Here is an 18738-nt window from a genome sequence, read left to right as displayed (position 1 = left end):
GTGTGGCAGGGGGCAAGTGATGGCTGTTAGTCCCTGCCTCACCAACACTTGTTCCACCTAACCCAATATCCCATAACTCAGGGGTGCCAAACTTGTTTGGCTCCATGATTGGACCAGACCATGGGCTTTCCTGTGGACCAAGCCACCTTTGAACAACGGCAGCACTATTAATCTCTCCAGTTGCTAGAGCTGCTGTTTCAGTGTGGCTCGAGTGCTAACAGTGCTGCTGTTCACCCCCCTTTTATCCCTGCTGCCAAGTTTAGTCATTAGGGGTAACTGAAACCCCTGATTTCAGTGGCACTAAGGGGAGAGGCGAGGGCAGCTGCATTAAATTCTTGGGTTCTGGAGTCACAATGAAACTGCATTTCTGGCAGCCATGGAGATTAACACCATCACCCCAGGGACTCCAGCAGCCACAGTATAAACTCCACAAGCCAGACGATCTGTTTTTGTGGGCCATATCCAGTCTGCATGTTTGACACCCCTGTCATAACTGATTCTGGGAAAAGTGGCCTTGCTCACTAAAAATAATGATGCAAATTGTTGAATTCTATACATGTTAGTGGATGGATATATTTGAAAGAGAAATGGTAAAATTATTACAAAATGTATGGGATTATGCTACCTATAACAGCAAAAAAAAAAAGTGGGCAACCATAACCATGTAGACTATCCACTGGATATCACAAGGACTGGTCTCCCCTGTAATTTTTAATGCTTTGTGTATAAACGTATTATTGATTTATAACCTCATATAGCTCAATATACTCTGGGAATTAAGCCCATGGGATGATTAAAAGATGTGTGAAAACATGGCCCTAACATAAAAAAAATTCAGTGCTTTTTATTTCTCCCAATGTTAATTCTTCCTGTGGCTCCGATTTGGATCTTTTTAGAATATGTTTTAGAACTTTTTCTGTACATATCGATTTATCCAATCTAATCTGATCTAATTTCCAGTAACTGTTTTCAGACTTTAACTGATGTTCCTCTACTCTATATCTATGAATTACAACTTTTCATTCACAGCATTTTTATTTAATTTTAATGCAACGTAAATTAAGGTTTAGCAATAAAAAATTTAGTTGTTATGCATTCTTATCCTTCTTTCCTATGTCATCATTGCAGAAGATCTACCAACATCAATGCAAGACATTACAGGGTACAAAACACACCACTGCCATCCAGTACTAATTATTCATGCTGAGAAACAAAAGGTCAACATAATAAAGTGTTACTTGTTCAACAGTTGTCTCTAGCATTAGTTACCTTAATCCCAGAACCAGTGTTAGTGTTTCATGCAGACCTGGGGTTAGTAAAAGACTACGACTTGAAGAAAATGTAGTGGTAATTTCTCAATCAGTGTGAAATTCTTTTTAGTGTGAACAAAGGCAACAAGGAAAGTTCACATACGACTTGGTTACAAGCTTAGTGCTCTAGTAAAAGTAACAAGAACAGAGGGGTTTTTTGGACACTTTGTCTTACCTTCAGATAAACAGAACTGATATTTAATGATCTAAAAAGAGGGGAAATAAAATAAATGAAATAATCATAAGGAGTTCAAGAAATTATCAGAACAGGACGGCCTTGAGTTTCATTTTCTCACTGATTAATATTTTTTAGTAACTGAAAATGCAGTAGCCTCTTATAAAACAGGTTTTTAACAACAGTTTATTAGATAAATACAGCCCTGAGAAAATTTTTTGAATATGTTTTCAATATTTTGAAAATATAAAAATTGATTGCAAAACTTGCTTAGCTTCTCAATTTGACTCTTTACATTACAGATTAGCACCCTAAACACCCTTGCAGAGAAACAATACTTAATGATCCATCAGCCTGCACTAGCACAGATGAAATGTTGCATGCGCCTAGAGTTTTATAGAGATTTTAATATTGAGATTGTGTTAAAATTTATGATAAAAATATAGGAACAGGTTTCTATACTAAAATGCTTTCCCAGATCATCTTTCAAGACACTAAAATTGTGCCAGGCAATCAATTAAGAACTTAAAATCAATTCCCCAAGAGTTAAGTATTACACAGTTTGCTAAATATGTACATCTAATTCAGGTTGTACATGTTCAGATTAATGAACACAATCATGCATAACATTTGGAAGTATAGTCTTTATAAGTAAGGATACTGCATTTTAAGTGTTGCTCTGGAAAGACAGTTTTTAATTTAATTTCTTACCTGTGTCAGAGGGAAAATGGTGGTAAGGCGCTGGACAGAAAACCTGGGCAGCAAAATCCTCAAAAGTTGTAGGTTCAAGATGGTGCTGAATAATTGTTTGCAGATAACGTGCTCTCTCCTCATAACTGATTTACCCAAGAATTAAGGATCAACTTAAAGTCAGATCACGCACTCCCTACTTATTAGGACTGAGTAATTCAGCCATATTATTGCCTTACATGTATTCATAATTTATGGGCACTGAAAAATAGCATTAAATATGAATTAAGTTATCCTTAACACTTTATATAACATTTCACATTGCTTCTACGAAATGAATAACATTATTTTTCATTACTTAGAATTTTCAAAATACAGGCCTTGCTATGAATTAATTAGAGATAAATCTGAACTGCTTTGGAACAGAATCTGAAGCAAATCTCATGGTTCTGCCTACTTGTAATGATAACAGTTCAACAGCTGGATACAGCTAAGGCAAAATCTCTTTGGAGAAAGCTACATGCTGCTTGAGGCCAATATTACCTTTTTTCACTTACACTTCCCAACATCTGTAATCTCCAGCTGAAGACAAAAATATTTTCTAAGGTACCAAACTAGCTTGATTATAACTCTGTTTAAAATTAGGTTTGAATACACTTTCTACATTTAGGGAGATAATGTGAAAAATATTGATCATTAACAGCAAATTAGATTCTGTACCTTTTCAATAAAAAACTATTTCCATAAACCCTGAACGAATTGATGCAGTTAAGATAAACAGCTAAATTTCTGCATCAGAAAAATTACCTAGTCAATTATGCCATTAAAACAGGCAGCATATTTACAAAGAGTCTCCAAGACCCTTAAATACTAGCTAACAGAGTGTCGGCAGGGCATTGAAAATAAAATACTGTACTTCTTCCTTTTCACCACATTCTCCCTCTCTGATATTATTGACAAGAGACCAGTATCTTGAAGTGTTGTTGCTTTTGAAGAACCCTCTCCAGGCTTCTTGTTCCAGCAGGCCTGATTGTGCTGTTAGCACGGAGAGAGCGAGAAAAAGAGAGAATATTTCTGCTGTTCGTGAAAGCAACTATGGAAATGGCTGTCAAAATGTAGAGCAGCAGGCAGCAACATACAATTATCAAGAAAGACTACCATGCTGACTTTGTGGCGTACAGTTCCTGAACTGAGAAATCAGTTAACCTTTTCTCTTACAACTTTTAAAGTTGTTCAGCTGGACTCGGTAAGGTTGACTTAGGCAGGCTGTATTAAAATATCTTTTATAATCTAATAATTATATAATTAATAATAAAATAAAAAGAAAATTCTACTAGAGTTTACTCCTTTGAGAATGATAACATTTTCTGGCAAAATATTTTTATTTGCCCATTTAAAATAAGAAGGTTTATGTTATATGCAGAGTTAGTACGAAGGAAGTCCTGGGTTTCCAAAAGTGAATTTGCCATGAGGCTTTCAGAAACTTATTTCACCTTTTTTCTGCCTGCTTTTCCATCAGTAGAATGGGGATAACTTTTATCTTTGCATATCATGTGAGTAATTAAAAATGTAAAGAAAAAAGTGCTATATAAGGGCTGAACATTAATAAATAGATGACCTTGCCATTTTCACTAATCATTAAAAATCAGCCCTGAGTTAGGACTGAAGACAATACATTTTAAGTACTTTTTTGGCTTTCAAGACTATAATTCAGCCATTAAAAGGAATACCTAGGACAACCCATGCCTATATTTATCAAATATGAAACAATTATAACAGATTTGTAATATATATGATTAAACTCCTTTAAACAAAACAAAAAAAGCAAAAAACTAAAACCATAGTAGACCATGTAGTTAATCTAAAATAATCATCGGGGAAATAGGCTCCATAGCATTCTTTGATTAGGCTACAGCTTGAGTTTATATAAATATTGAAATAACATTGAAAAAAAAAAAAAAAGAATTCTTTGAAATTCCTTCTGAATATTAAGATGGTTGAACCTTAGAAGAATCCTATCCTGAAAACACTACAATAGAAACATTAGGATAAGAGAATAGATTAAAAAAGATGTTTCATTGTAAAGGTTCTTAGGTTGGGGGACATGCACAGTATTGAGCCTTAACACAGGAGAGTAATATAGCACAGGTTTTAAGAGGCTATATATAAGCAGCAGAGGATGAAACTGATGGCTGAAGTCTAAATAATACTACATATCTCACAACTTGTTGAAAAGCACTTTTTTCATTGGGGGAGATTCACAGCTGCTGAATTTTCTGCAGTTAATAGAGTCCTTTGATTCACAGCAGTGCCCCTTCCACAAAAAATACTGGCCTTTGTGTATTACCAGAAACTAATTTTCTATTTGGCTGAAAAGGGAAAAATGGGGTTATTGCTTCTCCCTCCTACAGAGCTTTTCATTATGCCTGATGCACTCAACTTCTAAGCTCTTCTGAGAAAAAAAAATAACTGAAGAGGCAAGAGGTAGAAAAATGAGCTTGTTAGCACATTAGAAGTGAAGTATCTTGGTGGGTCCTAGAAATTCCCAGTGGTGTGTTAACTTATCACTCTATGCATGCTGGCACTGATAGTCTTTCAATTGATCACTCTCTTTTCGCACCAAAGGTGCTGCCAGGAAGCAAAGGCTGAAGGCCCACAGGAGAACAGGCTGCTATCAAAACAAGCTGTTTTTAAAAGTCTGCTTGAATGGGTAAAATGTTTCGTGAAAAAGTAGGGTGGAGACACCTAGCTGCTTTTAAAATGCTCTACTTTCAGAGGTCTCTAAATGAAACCTTTTAGTTTATCTTACTACATCTAAAGCTTACACACAAATAAGGCAGAAATGTAGGAGTTACTACTCTGAATGTAACCAGGACACTCCCAATCCCAAATCTGAGCACATAACTAGAAATCAAAGAAAAATAAAAAGTCCTGATATGGCTGCTGATTAAGGACAGTACTAGTTCCATTGCACGTAGGGAGAGGATGGACTCACTAGAGTATTTGTTTTTTTAAAAAATCATGGTTCAACAGTTTATTCCTTTTGCAGTTGGAGGGGGAAGGAGTTGGAAAACTTTACAAGATATTTTAGGTTTACATTATTAAGCAGTCCTCCCCCTTCCCCCCACCTTTCTTTTTTTTTTAACCTTTATGGTAAGTTTCTTTTCAAATATGATCATGATTTCCAAGACAGTAGCTCTATATTACAATTGCTGATGTTACTTAGACTTTATAAGGGGAATATAAGCATAAACATAGATTTGATATTGCCAGCATACTACACGGTATGATGATTGCTCAATTTGTCTTAAAGGAGTAGGTTTCATAATTAGGAACAAAGGAGCTCAGAGCATTTGAGTTTTATGCAGCCTAACAGAATAGGAAGCATTTTAATATTATTTACTAATTCATAGTTTGAGGGCATTTTTATATTTAAATCTCCAAACAAGTAGATTTTCATGACTGACATGATCTAATTCTAAACTGGGTATGGATGTGAATATCTGCAACAGCAACTGTAAAGCTTAATTTCTACATTTCTCTTAATAGGCTACATATTATTTCTTAAAAAGGCTGCTCTCTAGAGAAGAGTTATTAGCACCTATAAATTGAGTGGCACATATAAACTCAATGGCTAATAATAATAGGGCAACTCAAGCAGTACTTTCACTGTGAGTAGATGTTACCACTGGTGTGAACAATTAAGAATAGAAAGGACAAACCAATAAAAGAAGATTCTGGAAAAAAAGTGGCTAAGTTTACAAGCTGACAAATTAACATCTGAAAGAATGGGTAGCTGTATTATTACTACCACTACCACTACTACTGCTGCTATGAAGAACATGCTAAATACAATGAAAGAAAATGGATGAGCTTTAAAATAACTATATTCATCAATCAGTCTCTCAAGTTTGTCACCTGAATGCACATAGGACCTACAATTCAACAGTTGCAATATAGATTTTGCAGCAACTCTTAAATCATATTTATTTCAGGAGAAGGTCATAATCTTCAAAAATATTATCAATACAAGATGGAGAACACTAATGATGCTTTTATATATTTTAAATGCCCCTTGGACTTTAGTCATTATAATTAACATTTATTTAATGAAATAATTTATTTTGCATCTGTATTCATTATCTCCACATTACATGTATTTTGTTAATATACGCACGCAAACAATTTTAGGACTATTGATTTGCACAGGGGAACTACCACTGAAGTCCTGGTTGCCACATTACCTACTCATACTTAATCTGTTTGAAAAGTAACCTCTCATGTTTCCTCCTAATTGCCCTCCATTCTCTCCCTTCTATCACTGCTGACAAGTCTATTATCTTCATCTTTAACTCGGACCTCTCTTTAGGCTCCCACCTCCAGTTTATGTCTACATTTTGCAGATTCTTTCTGCATAACATCCCTTTCCAATACATTTTCAAAATCAAGTTGTCTGAGATCTTATCTTCCCTTATCTCAGTTACTGCAACAGCCTTTTTTTCTTTAGGCTTGGCAAATGCAGTTTTCTTAGTTGTCTGCTCAGAATGTTGCTGCACAGGTTATTTTCCTAGTCTGTTGCTTTGACCACATGACCCTTCTCTTTGCATCCCCCTTGCCATTCTCTACTTGTCTTCACTTTCAAGCATTTTATGGTCAGTCCCTGCCCTACCTATCACCCATCTGGTTATGGACATATGAATGAACAATTTACTGTTTGGTAAAAAGCAGGAGGGTTTTATTACAGGTCAACTCCTTTGCTACCCATGTGCATGCTCTTATTCCAAAGTAAGTGGAAGGTAAACTGCAGTAGCTTAGTTTTCAGCAAAACAGGGCTAAAGTGCAACACAACTTCCAGTTATCATGAGGTAAAATGTACAAACTGGCAATTACTGTAAAAGCAGGTGATGTATGGTAAAATCCAGTACCGTAGCAACAAAGTTTGGCACTCAGGGCAAAGCCCGAAGTGGCAGCCTGCTCTCGCTCTGCACAGATCCAGGGGGCACATGGCCCCCCCGTGCTTGCCAGGGAGTGCACGCAATGGTGGGAGCTGCTCTTCCCCTGTTTACATGCCCCTCCTCCCCAAATGAGCTGCTCATGGCTCTGTCCCATGCCTCACTCGGGCTGGGCAGTGCCTGTTGGTGCCCCTTCACTTCAGTGCCCAGGGTGGTTTCCCTGCTTGCCCCCCGCTTGCTACAGCACTGGTAAAATCCCATCTCCATATACCCCACAATAAACATGGCAAGCATTTGCTCATACCCTCATTCCTTCAGAATGTCACCAGTCACTCACTCGTTCATTTTTCAACAAGTATTTTGGTGCTTTGTTGCAAGCTGCTCCTTCTGCTGAAGAGGAGCTCACCATAGACATCCACAAAGCTACCTCTTAGCTTCAAGTCCTTCCTTGAAATTCTCTCTTTCCATGTTGCCTACAAGAAAACTTGGTAATGATTAAGCTGGTAGGGGGGAGATCCCATTGCCTTTCATGCTAACCAGTGCTGTTTCCCGGTACTCCTGCATCTGTTTGTGTACATCTGTTCTCTCCTGTTTTCTAGTTGGATTTTAAGCATTTTGGGGCAGGGAATATCTTTCTGGTTTGTAGTTATATAGCATTTAGCACAATGTGTTCTTAGTCCATGATTCATGCTCCCATGAACTAGGACAATACAAATAATAAATAGTATCATACCTTAGTTGTATATCCTACTTCCAATTTCTGCCCTGCCTTCTCCCTTTCACATCTAAACCGTTTTTGCTACAGTGTCATCAAAATACATTCTTGCCCTGCAAGGCGCGATTAGGATATCCATAACCTAATCATCCCTTGGGAAGAAAAGACTGGTGTGGAAAAACAATTCCTGTAATTCAAAGTTTAGATCATGAGCCTTAGGTGAGAGGTTTCCAGGGCACAGACTTGAAGAGAATGCTAACTCAAGATTTAGGAAGAAATTCCTCAAAAAGATCATGCACGACATTGCATGTTCTCAGCACCTCTTACCGTTTTTCCTTCCCTGTGCCGTAGCCAGCAGTAGCAGCAGCAGCAACTCCCCTCACCTCTCCTCCCTGACCTACCTGCCCTGCCTGGCCCCCCAGCTCCCATTGTACTTTTAAGGCAATGAGCTCTGAGCTCCTGGTTTCTAGCTGTGCCCATGTGGCCTGAGGTGACATGTGGGAACACAGCGTAGCACTGGCCTGGTTTGGCTGCATGCTGGGGACTCAAGGTGAGGGAGGGAGTGCAGGGAGAAGTGGTGAACACAGCATCGCATTAGCCTGACCAAGCACAGATAGCTTGGAGCTCCAGGCCCCCTTCTCCCTGCACACCCTTCCCCACCCTGAGTTCCTGGCATGCAACAGGGCTGGGCAGGTGCCATGCTGCATTCTTGTGCACCACCTCAGGCCACGTGGGTGCAGCTGGCGTGGCTCCTGCCTGACCCAGCTGCGTGCCAGGGACTCAGGGCAGGGGAGGGGGCACAGGAAGAAGGGAGAAAGAGAGGTTAGGTTTCCCTAACCTGGGGGCGGGGGGGCAATTATTTGGGCCAGAGAGCCACTTAGGGAGTTTTGGCGAGTTGTTGGGGTGGGGTGGAGGGCTGACCGGGTTCGTGAAGGGTCACCAAAACTCCGTAAAGTGGCCCTCTGGTCCAAATAATTGCCCACCCCTGCTCTAGAGAGCCAAAGCTGGAGTCTCACCATACTTTTTATGTTGGAATAACAAAAATTGCCTATAACAGGAAATGCAGACCAACAGCAAGGTATCCCTAGGACACTGACAAGCTGACCAGATTTGAGAAACCAACAGTAGAACTTTTCACATATCTTTCATAGCAAGTTCAGCAATATGAAAAAGGAGGACTGCATTTTCTTAAGATGCATACATGGAGAAAGAGATAATGGGTTTTCCTCGCTATTTTTTTCTAGCACTGAAATCAACTTGAGTTTAAAAAAAAAAGGCATTTGCAATAAAAGACTGCTTCCTAAAGTTTATTAAGCTGATTCACTAATAATGTGTTACATGGATTGGGAGTGCTAGAGTCTGCTGATTTTACTGTGGTTATAATTTAACCCATACACATGTGCCATGAACATTTGGAAGACAGAGAAGTTTTTGCTGAAATTTGAGCTACTGAATAGAAGTACTTCTGCTTGTGTGTATATGTCCATGCACATGTGCGTTTATTCAGACTTGCACACTTATAACATACTATCACAATCCTATATTTGTATGATACCTGGTCCTCTTTGATCACACTGCCTTAGAGGAAAGGAGGTCTTTTGATGACAGCCCTAGAATTATCCTTCTGAACAAGGGGTCATATAGGTTAAGTGTAAAGTGAGACACATAAGCAAAAATAGCCCAAACTATTCCTACACTATGATGGGCTCTACATTAACTGTTACCACACAGGAAAGATCTGGGAGTCATTCTGGACAGTCTGCTAAAACATCAACTTAGAGCTCAGCACCCATCAAAAAGGTAAACAAAAGGTTAGGAATTAAGGAGGGAATTGTTAAGAAAACAGAAAGTACCATTATGCCCCTTTATAAATCTATGACACATCCACACCTTGCGCACTGTATCAAAAAAAGATACAGAACTAGAGAAGGTACAGAGAAGGGCAACAAGGATGATAGTTAGTGACACAGAGGGGCTTCTATATAAGGATAGACTAAAGAGGCCTATTCAGTTTAGAAAAGAGACGCAGGGGGTAGGGGAGAGATGCTTGGGAGGTAAGGGTTTACAAAACTCTCAATGGTGAAGAGAAAGTGAACATTGATTTATTATTTCACGGTTTCACAATACAAGAACTAGAGTCATAAAATGAAACTAGTAGGTAGTAAGTTTAAAATGAACAGTACGTGTCTACATGTGCCTCAACAGCACCTTCTGGAAGTACTAAATGACAGTGTACTAATAGCTTGTACTGCGCTGTGCCAGTGGCATATGGTTATTTTTAGCTGCTAGATCACCGTCGCAACATGTGATAGCAAGGAAGCGCGTTACTACAGCGACTTAGCTGCAGTGCCACGGTTTGTGCCTGCCGATGCTGCGTTGCTGTAGCGTGTTGCTATGGCAACGGAGCATCTCACGTATTTGTATCCACAAAAGAAAGTTCTCTCTCATACACTGTGCATTTTAGCGTAGAACTTGCCGCCACAAGATATTGTGGAAGCTGACAGTTTAACCAGTTTCAAAAAGGGACTGGACAAATTCTTGCAAGAAAGGTGCATCAGTAGCTACTGAATATGGGAGTTAGAGGTACAGCCTTTGAATCAGAATTTCCTGGATCTTAAATGCTGGAGGTTCCAAGTAGGAGACAAACAGGTGAAAATCCCTGTACATACCCTATTCACTTTCCCTTTCAGAATCCATTCTCTGCCACTGTGTGATGCCAGATGCCGAGCAAGATGGACCTATGGTCTGACCCAGTAAATGGCAGTTCTTATGTTCTTATGACACACAAAAGGGCATGTCTAAAAAGCAAGATAAACCAAAAACATAGGTTAGGAATGAGTGTCAAGGAGCACAGATACAGTCCCATCTCTGGATGATGTATTAGCAAGAATCCTCCAGTAAAAATAAATAAAGGATTTGTTTTTGGAGGGTATAGTTTTAAATATGGTGAATACTGGAAATACGTCAGGGGTAGAGGACAAAGTATTATTCCAGTGCTAACAAGAAAAGTGAAATCTTCAATGTGAAAACACCTGCTAGGAGGATGAATACACATTTAGATGTATCCTATGTATAGTCGATCTCCTTATAAAAAAAGGATATAACACTCAGGAGAGTAGTCATGTAAAATGGTACCTTGTCAGACAGAATACTCGTGCCTTTGAAGTCTTGGAGTCATATTTCTTTACTCCTCGAAAAACATTTATAGTATTGTCAGTTTATATAAATGTCATTAAACTACCTTCCAAAACTGCTATATGACATCAGAAGCCAAAATTAGCATCATCATGGTTTTATGCAGGATATTTTGAGGACAACAGTTTGTACTACCTGGTCCCTGGTTTGGAAGGGGCTGCAAGAACTGCAGAGATAGTATGCATACAGATGGAACAGAATGATTGGGCCTTGGAAAAGGAAGAAGTTGTGCCAACTTCTTGGGTGTATTTCTCTTCGTAAATTGTTTTTGAGGTCAAGGAGATAAAGGATTATTCCAACAGAAATAGGATGAGAAGCTTTTGCACAAGAGTGGAGATTAGGACCAAGATACCAAGGATGTTGATGGAAAAACTTTGCCATAATTAAATTTGGCTCCTGAAGAACAGTTTTTCTGGGAACTGGGAAACCTAAAAATGAAGACTGGCCAGTGATTGTCAAACCAGCTGAAGTCATACTGAGTCACTGCAATTTGTACTCTTTGTTGGCTCTTGGAATCAAAGATGAAGGGGTGGGTAGTGATTGATCCAGTGTTGGAAGCCCTACAACTAAACAGTCCTTTGTAGATGGGTGATCGGTATCAACCTGCCATACTGAGAAGGGTAGTTGAAGTCCTGTTCTATTTTGAAAAATGACTCTGTAGAAGTGGCATCATGGTGTTCTCTATTTATTGTTTCTCAATGATTGCTAGATCTTGTTTGCACAGTTTACAAATAGAGAGCTGTTTTCTCCACCTGCCACTTCAGCCAACTCAAGACAACCTGGAGTCTGAAAGTCAAGCTGGGTTCTTTTCTGCTTCCTCATCATTACCAACAATGAAAATTGTGTACAACAAATTCTTCCCTGTGCATCTTTTTTTAGGGGGGCTTCACAGATGTACTGTACAATAAATGCAGAATCTGTATCTGCAACAGAAGCTTATTAGACAACTTTGATGATACAGACAACAGAATTCAGTTCATTCTCTGTCTGCAATACTAACACAAGTAGAAAAAAATAGTAAAGTTAATTTTGTGACTAAATCAAAAAGATACACAAGGATCAATCTGTGAAGTAAGAACATACGCTGTACTTTCAAAAAGATACATTTTCAGAATAGAGCTGTACTTTCAAACAAGAAGTCTTGTTTGGTTTAACAACACTGGACAATGAAGATCCACAAATTAACAACTTTATAACTTTCTAGGGCTTTGCTTCTTACATATAAATGAACTGCACTTGCTGTAAGATACAATGATTTCTTTCCTTAACTCATTAAAAAAATGATCACAAAACTTAGGAGAATCAATTCCGTCATTGATGGTTAGTCTCTCCTAGTGATATCTTTTAACGATTTTAAGGTATGATATAAGGCAGACATTCCCAAACTTTTCTTTTTTGTGAACCCCCTTCCACATTTACCAGCTGCCTGCGTACTCCTACCAGCATACAGTTTATATTTTAATCCCTTAAATGCCAGTTATTATTATTATACAGACAATTAAATCTGCCATTATACAACTTCTCCCTCATACTCTCCAGAGATGTCTCGTGTACCCCAGGGTTATGCATACCAGTTTGGGAACCCTTGTTATAGGAAATCCCTGCCCAAGAACCATTTTTATTTTAAAGCAAATTAGCTTTAATGTTTGTATACATTATATAAGCACCTGTATTCATAAATCCAATAATCCTCTGCCCTATTAAAACTCAAAATTTGTAGGTAAAACAGTATACATAGTGTATAAAGCAAATGGACATTCAAACAGAATGTCCCGATTCAAAGAGATTATACTTAATGTCTATCTTTTACTAATTAAGGGTCTGATTCAGAAGGAGCTCTCTGAGGCAAGCTCTGGAAACTTAAGTATGTCTCTCTGTGAGGATATTAGTAAGTGAATATATATCTGACAGTTTACACACAGGTGTTTAAATCTTAACTCCAATGTTTCTGGATTTTTTTATACTATTTACTTTTTTAATCATAAAAATAATATTAGTTTCATCTAATTATCGTCTTTGCTCAATTCTTTTTTCAGTTTCTTTCAGTTAGTTAAACAATACTGAGATTTATAAAAAAAAATGTGCTACTTGGGAGTCTACCTGTTGTCTTTTAGCTGTAGAAGGCCTTGAGATTCCTATTAGAAAATCAACCTCATGGTGCCAATGGCTGAAAATACTGGGGAAAATAAAGCCCCACAGGAAAGAAGGTTATACCCCTGAGCCTTCTCTAGCTGCTTGATATTACTCCTTATCTGATTTACTGGCAAAGGATATACTGAAAGATATTTTGTCCATACAGGCATTAATTTTACACAGATTTATATAAACGGTTAATGGGGGAGTTTTTAAAGTAAGTTTTTTTTCACAATACCTTAATTCTTGTCAGAAATTATACATGAATTTCTCTCTCTTATAGAGTTCAGTACTGTTAAAATACTGAAAAACAATCCTGCTAGAAATACCATGGATATTTTACAGGTTGAAGGTAGTGTTTATTTTTTATGTTATTTCATCAGATTTTATACCTAACTAAATCCGTTAGTGGTTTACAATGTCTTCCATGAAGGAAAGATTGTGATTTGTCAGATGAGAAAAGCTGGGCTTCAATCCATCCCTATAACCATATTGCCAAGTCTATATTGTTTACATTGCGTCTCAATTAAGAGACAGGCAGGACACCTGGTACTTCTTTAGCTAAGTCCCACGGGCTGCCAGATGACTTAAAATCCTTAACAGGTGCTAAGGCAGTGTGAGCATAGCACCATTAATACAAGATGGAGTTGGATAAAATTTGGAATATGCTTACCCACTAACAACACTCAATTACTAAATGAAAAATGTAAGCAGTCTGTAGCGAGCTCCAACTCCTCTGCTTTAAAATTCACATAGACATCTTTTAAAGATGCATAGAATTATAAATTTAAGTCCACAAACTTCATCCTAAATCCTCAGTTTATCATTAAAAGTAATTAAACTTAAAATGACAGACAACATCACTTTTAGGACAGTTGTAGAAAACATTCAAATAAGAATGTTTAATACACTGAATGACAGAAATTTAAACATGTTTTTTTAATTTCAAAGTTAAAAGAATGATTACTGAATCAGCAACATTGAAGCAATGTTTCCATTCTTTAAAAATCTCCAGTAATTTACTTAAGTTCATAGGCAAATGGAAACATTTCTGCAAATTTAACAATTCAGGTGCCCAATTCAGTTTTAAGTACATTTTAAAACAAACCTAAGTGAAAAACTAAGAAGTAAGAAACATATTTCTGTCCTAAAGAAATACGTTATAGCTGACTTCTCAATACAGAGATATTTTAGATTAGCTAAAATAAGTAAAGCAAGCAAACAGTATCAGTATTAAAGTTCGATACTGATGGACAACTTTCTAAACAGAAAAAATGAATATCAGAAATTTTACAGTGGGCAATTACTTAAAAGCTATCTGTATCTAAATGTGCAGTAATCAAATTAAGTTTCTATTTAATATTGTAATTGTTGAGAACACAAAATAGTGATTTTATTACCAGAGTGAGCAGTAACAAAGTACAGTAAACTGTCATTGAAGACAGTGTCATAGTATCTATGATAAGTGGTGTATTGGTTTAAACTAATGCACTAAATGCCTCTAGGGAATGACAGGCTTAGAGACTGGTTTTTAACATGAAAATCTATCCATTACTCTTGACTTAAATATAATCTACTCTGCAGTAAGAGGAAGAATGGTCATTCAATGAATTCTCTCTTTGAAATATAGCTGGGGAATATTTATGCAAGCATTTAAATAGAAATTCTCAATTTTACTATGATTATACAGTGTATTTCTCATTCCATAAACCCTGAATAGTTGAGGAATCCCACTGTACCATTAAAATAAACAACCCACACTGGTATGCTAGTCACTGGATCTCTAAATCAGAGAAATCAATATCTGAAGTGTATAATGGACTACCAATTAAATTCATCACAGGAGAGGTTTAGAGACTAATGTTAGTGTTTACAAACACTTCACAAGCCCATGTTCTAGTAACAGACTATAATGGTGAAAACAAAACTGAGATAGAGTTAGACAAAAATAATAGGTCTGGGGTTGAAGTCCTTCCTTGGACAAAATTCCCATTTTGATTTCAGTGGAATGTAAGGACTTCAAGATGGGAATAAATGAGACTATAACATCTTGTGTGTTAATTTCTCTGAACATTATTAAAATCAGCACCACAGAAACTACTCTTTGGAGCTTACATTGATGAATGTACATAGGCTGCCTTTGTGCGCTGTAGCAGAGTGTTTATCAGCCAGGGACTGTTTCTGCTGAATCAAACTTACTGCATAAGTGAAAAGACCTGCACCCACTACATCCCCCCATAAAACGGTGCAGATTCAAAGGCAGAGGTGTGCTGCAGTCCCACTTCATGATTCCAGATATGGGGTGAGAATTTAATTTTCTCCAGCACTGTGTACTTTACCTGCTTAAGGTTAAATATTCAAACTTTACATTCTTGAAAGGAGCTCATGAGTTTTCCCCTTCTAAATTAAGTCTGTAGAGACTTTTGCTTGATGACAGTAGGACTGGATCACGACTTATTTAAAATGCCATTCTCTTTTTCACGGGCTACTTGGAAGCAAAACTGGCTATCCCGTGATACTAGCATGAACACAGAATTCAAATGATTCTACTCCATCAGAAGCATACATTTATCTTTTCCATGTATTTCTTGTGTACATAAAGATTTTGTTAGTATATATATTCACAAACAGGAGAAAAGATATTGGGAAAAAAAATTCTGTGAAGACACTGCTAAAAACTGTAAGACTACATAAAAATAGCTACAACTGAAATGCTGAGTAGAAAAAATCACATGCATGGTTTCTAATTTAATACTAAATGGAATAAGTAAACTACTTTAGAGAAAATAATTGTCACTAACTCCAAATTATATATTGACTGTATCTTCCAATATACTTTTAATTCTTCCAGAAGAAAGAAAAAATGTTTTTGAAGAAAGTACTTTTGCTTACATGCGCTTTTAAACTGCCAAGCTCATGTAAGGCATGTACCATTGCACCATTTCTGTTTGAGTTTTATTACTAAGGAAGAGAGGTCTTTGTGTTAAATATAAGGAAACAAATATTAATTCTCAGCTATTTTCCCCCCTCATTACTTTGAAAAGCAATTAGTAAAGCCACCCTTCACCCCTCCTCCCCATTGCTGTCAAGCTGTTGAGAGCAGTTTGCAACATTACAATGGTACTATTGTGAACACTGTCTGGGCTTCCTTCCCACAGAGAGTTAAATGGGCAGTTCCTGCTGCCCATGATTGGTGTCCAGTAAAACAATACTTAAGAGCCAGGCTTTATCAGTTCCACGCCAAAGAAGTGAAGCCAGGGAACCCAAGCCTTCATATCATGCTGAACCATATGCCAACCCTGCTGGCCCCAAAGGTTTATCACTAAGAATCAGGATCCATCATGTCCCCTGTGAAATTTCACTTCACATACCTTCTGTGAAATTCATGGCTTTGCTGAAAATTGAACCTTTTTCACAATTGGCAAGGACAGATGGATGGTAACTGTGGCTTGGCAAGCAGAAATTAAAAGATTTTTAATAACCTACATTCTTATATGTTTGAGAGGAGGAGCATTCAGAAGGAAATGGATATATCTGTGACCCACAGCTTTATTCAAATGCAATTAAACAGCAATTAAACTACTTTCTAAAGTCTCTAAAAAGTATATCGGCTAATTTATCAGCAGGGCCAAATTAGAATTTATTGTTTCTTAAGTACCTCAATTTCATCTAATAATGACTTTTAAATATTTGTTTTATATTGGGCGATTTTAGTTCCTACAATTTCTCAGATTTCTTGGAATATACATGTCTTTTAGTCTCTGTTGGTGCATGACAACGTGACTAACTCTTTTGATTATCATACGTGCAAAGATGCAGAAGATTTGTTAATATTTCATTCAACTCCTTTGAAATCATTATTTTTCCTCATGCAAAATTACAGTCTGTCAATTCTGATTGTAACAAATGAAAATTAAACAACAGTAGCACACAAATTAGCATATGCACACCCCGTGTGTACCCAATTAGGGTTTTTCCAGTATACTTTTACTTCAATCATATGCAAAGCCTTTCCTTTCTTACTCTTGCCCGGTGTTTGTGACCTGCAGAGGTTTAAAGAATAAAACAAAACAACCCCCTTGGTTTAATACCCTCATTTGCTTTGCTATAATATAAAAATAAACCTTGAATGATTTTTTAAAATTCTGATTTTTTCCTACTTTGTTCTTGATATTCCTGTTATGTCCAATCTTCCCAAATTTTGTTCAGGGACTTCTGGGAATTCAAAACCTTAAAGGGGTAAAAACACTATCAAAAGGCTTGTTATCCAAAATGTTTAATTAATTAATGAGGTTAAGTAAGTATGAACAAAAACTGACATTTCCTATTAGTGATAATGAGACCATACTCCATAAAACTGAATTAATCAATTTCATTCTTTATGTTAAGAAGAAAAACCTGTATTTGTTCTTAGCACTGCAAATACAATTAAAAATACCATTTCATAATTAAAGACTGATTACTACACTAAGTTTGAGAGTGCTATCTATAATTTCAGACTTCAAAAAAGTCTAACAGCAAGATTAACAGCTTGGTTATAAATGTGACCTCCCCTAAGATGAATTTTATGCCCTCACTACTATAATGACACCAGTAGTTGTGTGCAGGTCCTGGATAGCAACTGAATTTAGAAACTACCTCACTGCTTTTCAGGAAACTGCACAGACACTCTTAAAACAAAGTCAGAATTCTCCAGGCACAAAACAGTAAATAAATTGAAATATTTTGGGTCTGTGTAGTTGAACACAAATATGGAAAGACTATTATACACAAATATTCAAGGAACTAAATTACGTCTGAAATGTTCATTTTTCTATCTCAATCCATAAAATATTTAGATATAAACAATTTACAGTAGGTTTCCAGCAACTACATGAAAACATGCAAGTTCTCCATATTTTTCCTAAAAACAGAAATAACCAGTAGTGTCAGTAGACCACCTTGAGTGAGTTTTATAATACAGTTTATAAGTAGCAAATTATGTTAACAGAGTCAATCACTTTTACCTCATTTATGTTTTGCTCTTTCATTTCTTTCCAAAATGTCTCCTGTATTTGGATAGGAGAGCAGTGCTGATAGGAAAGCTGTTACTAATTTGAAAACCATTATTGACAACCTGTGTATTTGATGCTAAAACAGTTATATTAAACCAATGGTGGTCAAACTAATAAAAAGAAAAAAAAGGAACTTGTGAAAAACCTCATAATTGGGGATAATTTCAGCAATTTATTGTGAAATGCTTTTTCTGAAGTAAAAAAAGGTATGAAAAAAGAAAAAGTGAAATATTTATGGGTCTTTATTCAAAAATACAGTACATACACAGTAGCTAGATATTCACTTATCCAACTACAGCTCTTGCAGTTATCTGAAGTGTCTACATGACAAACACCAAGACAAGAATTTAAAAACCAATCATAGATGTTGGTTCAATTGGTGGTCTCTAGTGGCTAAAATCAAAGGCATTTAAAGTGATGCTTTGGAATTATTCATTGCAAAACAATCTTATTCTTTCAACAGGTAACTAATAAATGATGGCTGAGAACAAGCTTGCACTACCCCTAAGGTCCA

General features: G+C 36.9%; 1 long non-coding RNA gene across 1 annotated transcript in view; it reads right to left on the bottom strand.

The window, feature by feature from the left end:
* Positions 1–18307, bottom strand: part of LOC112549925 — a 27251-nt gene extending 8944 nt beyond the window's left edge. Inside the window, exons 1-2 of the long non-coding RNA XR_003093561.1 lie at positions 18177–18307; positions 17331–17400 (exon numbers count right to left, since the gene is read on the bottom strand). This is a non-coding gene — a long non-coding RNA (uncharacterized LOC112549925). The remainder of the gene's footprint in view (positions 1–17330; positions 17401–18176) is intronic.
* Between the last annotated feature and the right edge of the window lie 431 nt (positions 18308–18738).

This window comes from Alligator sinensis, unplaced genomic scaffold (assembly GCF_000455745.1).
Source record: "Alligator sinensis unplaced genomic scaffold, ASM45574v1 scaffold280_1, whole genome shotgun sequence".
NCBI lineage: Eukaryota > Metazoa > Chordata > Crocodylia > Alligatoridae > Alligator > Alligator sinensis.
Note: the sequence above shows the minus strand (reverse complement) of the source record. Positions and strands in the feature narration are given on the sequence as shown.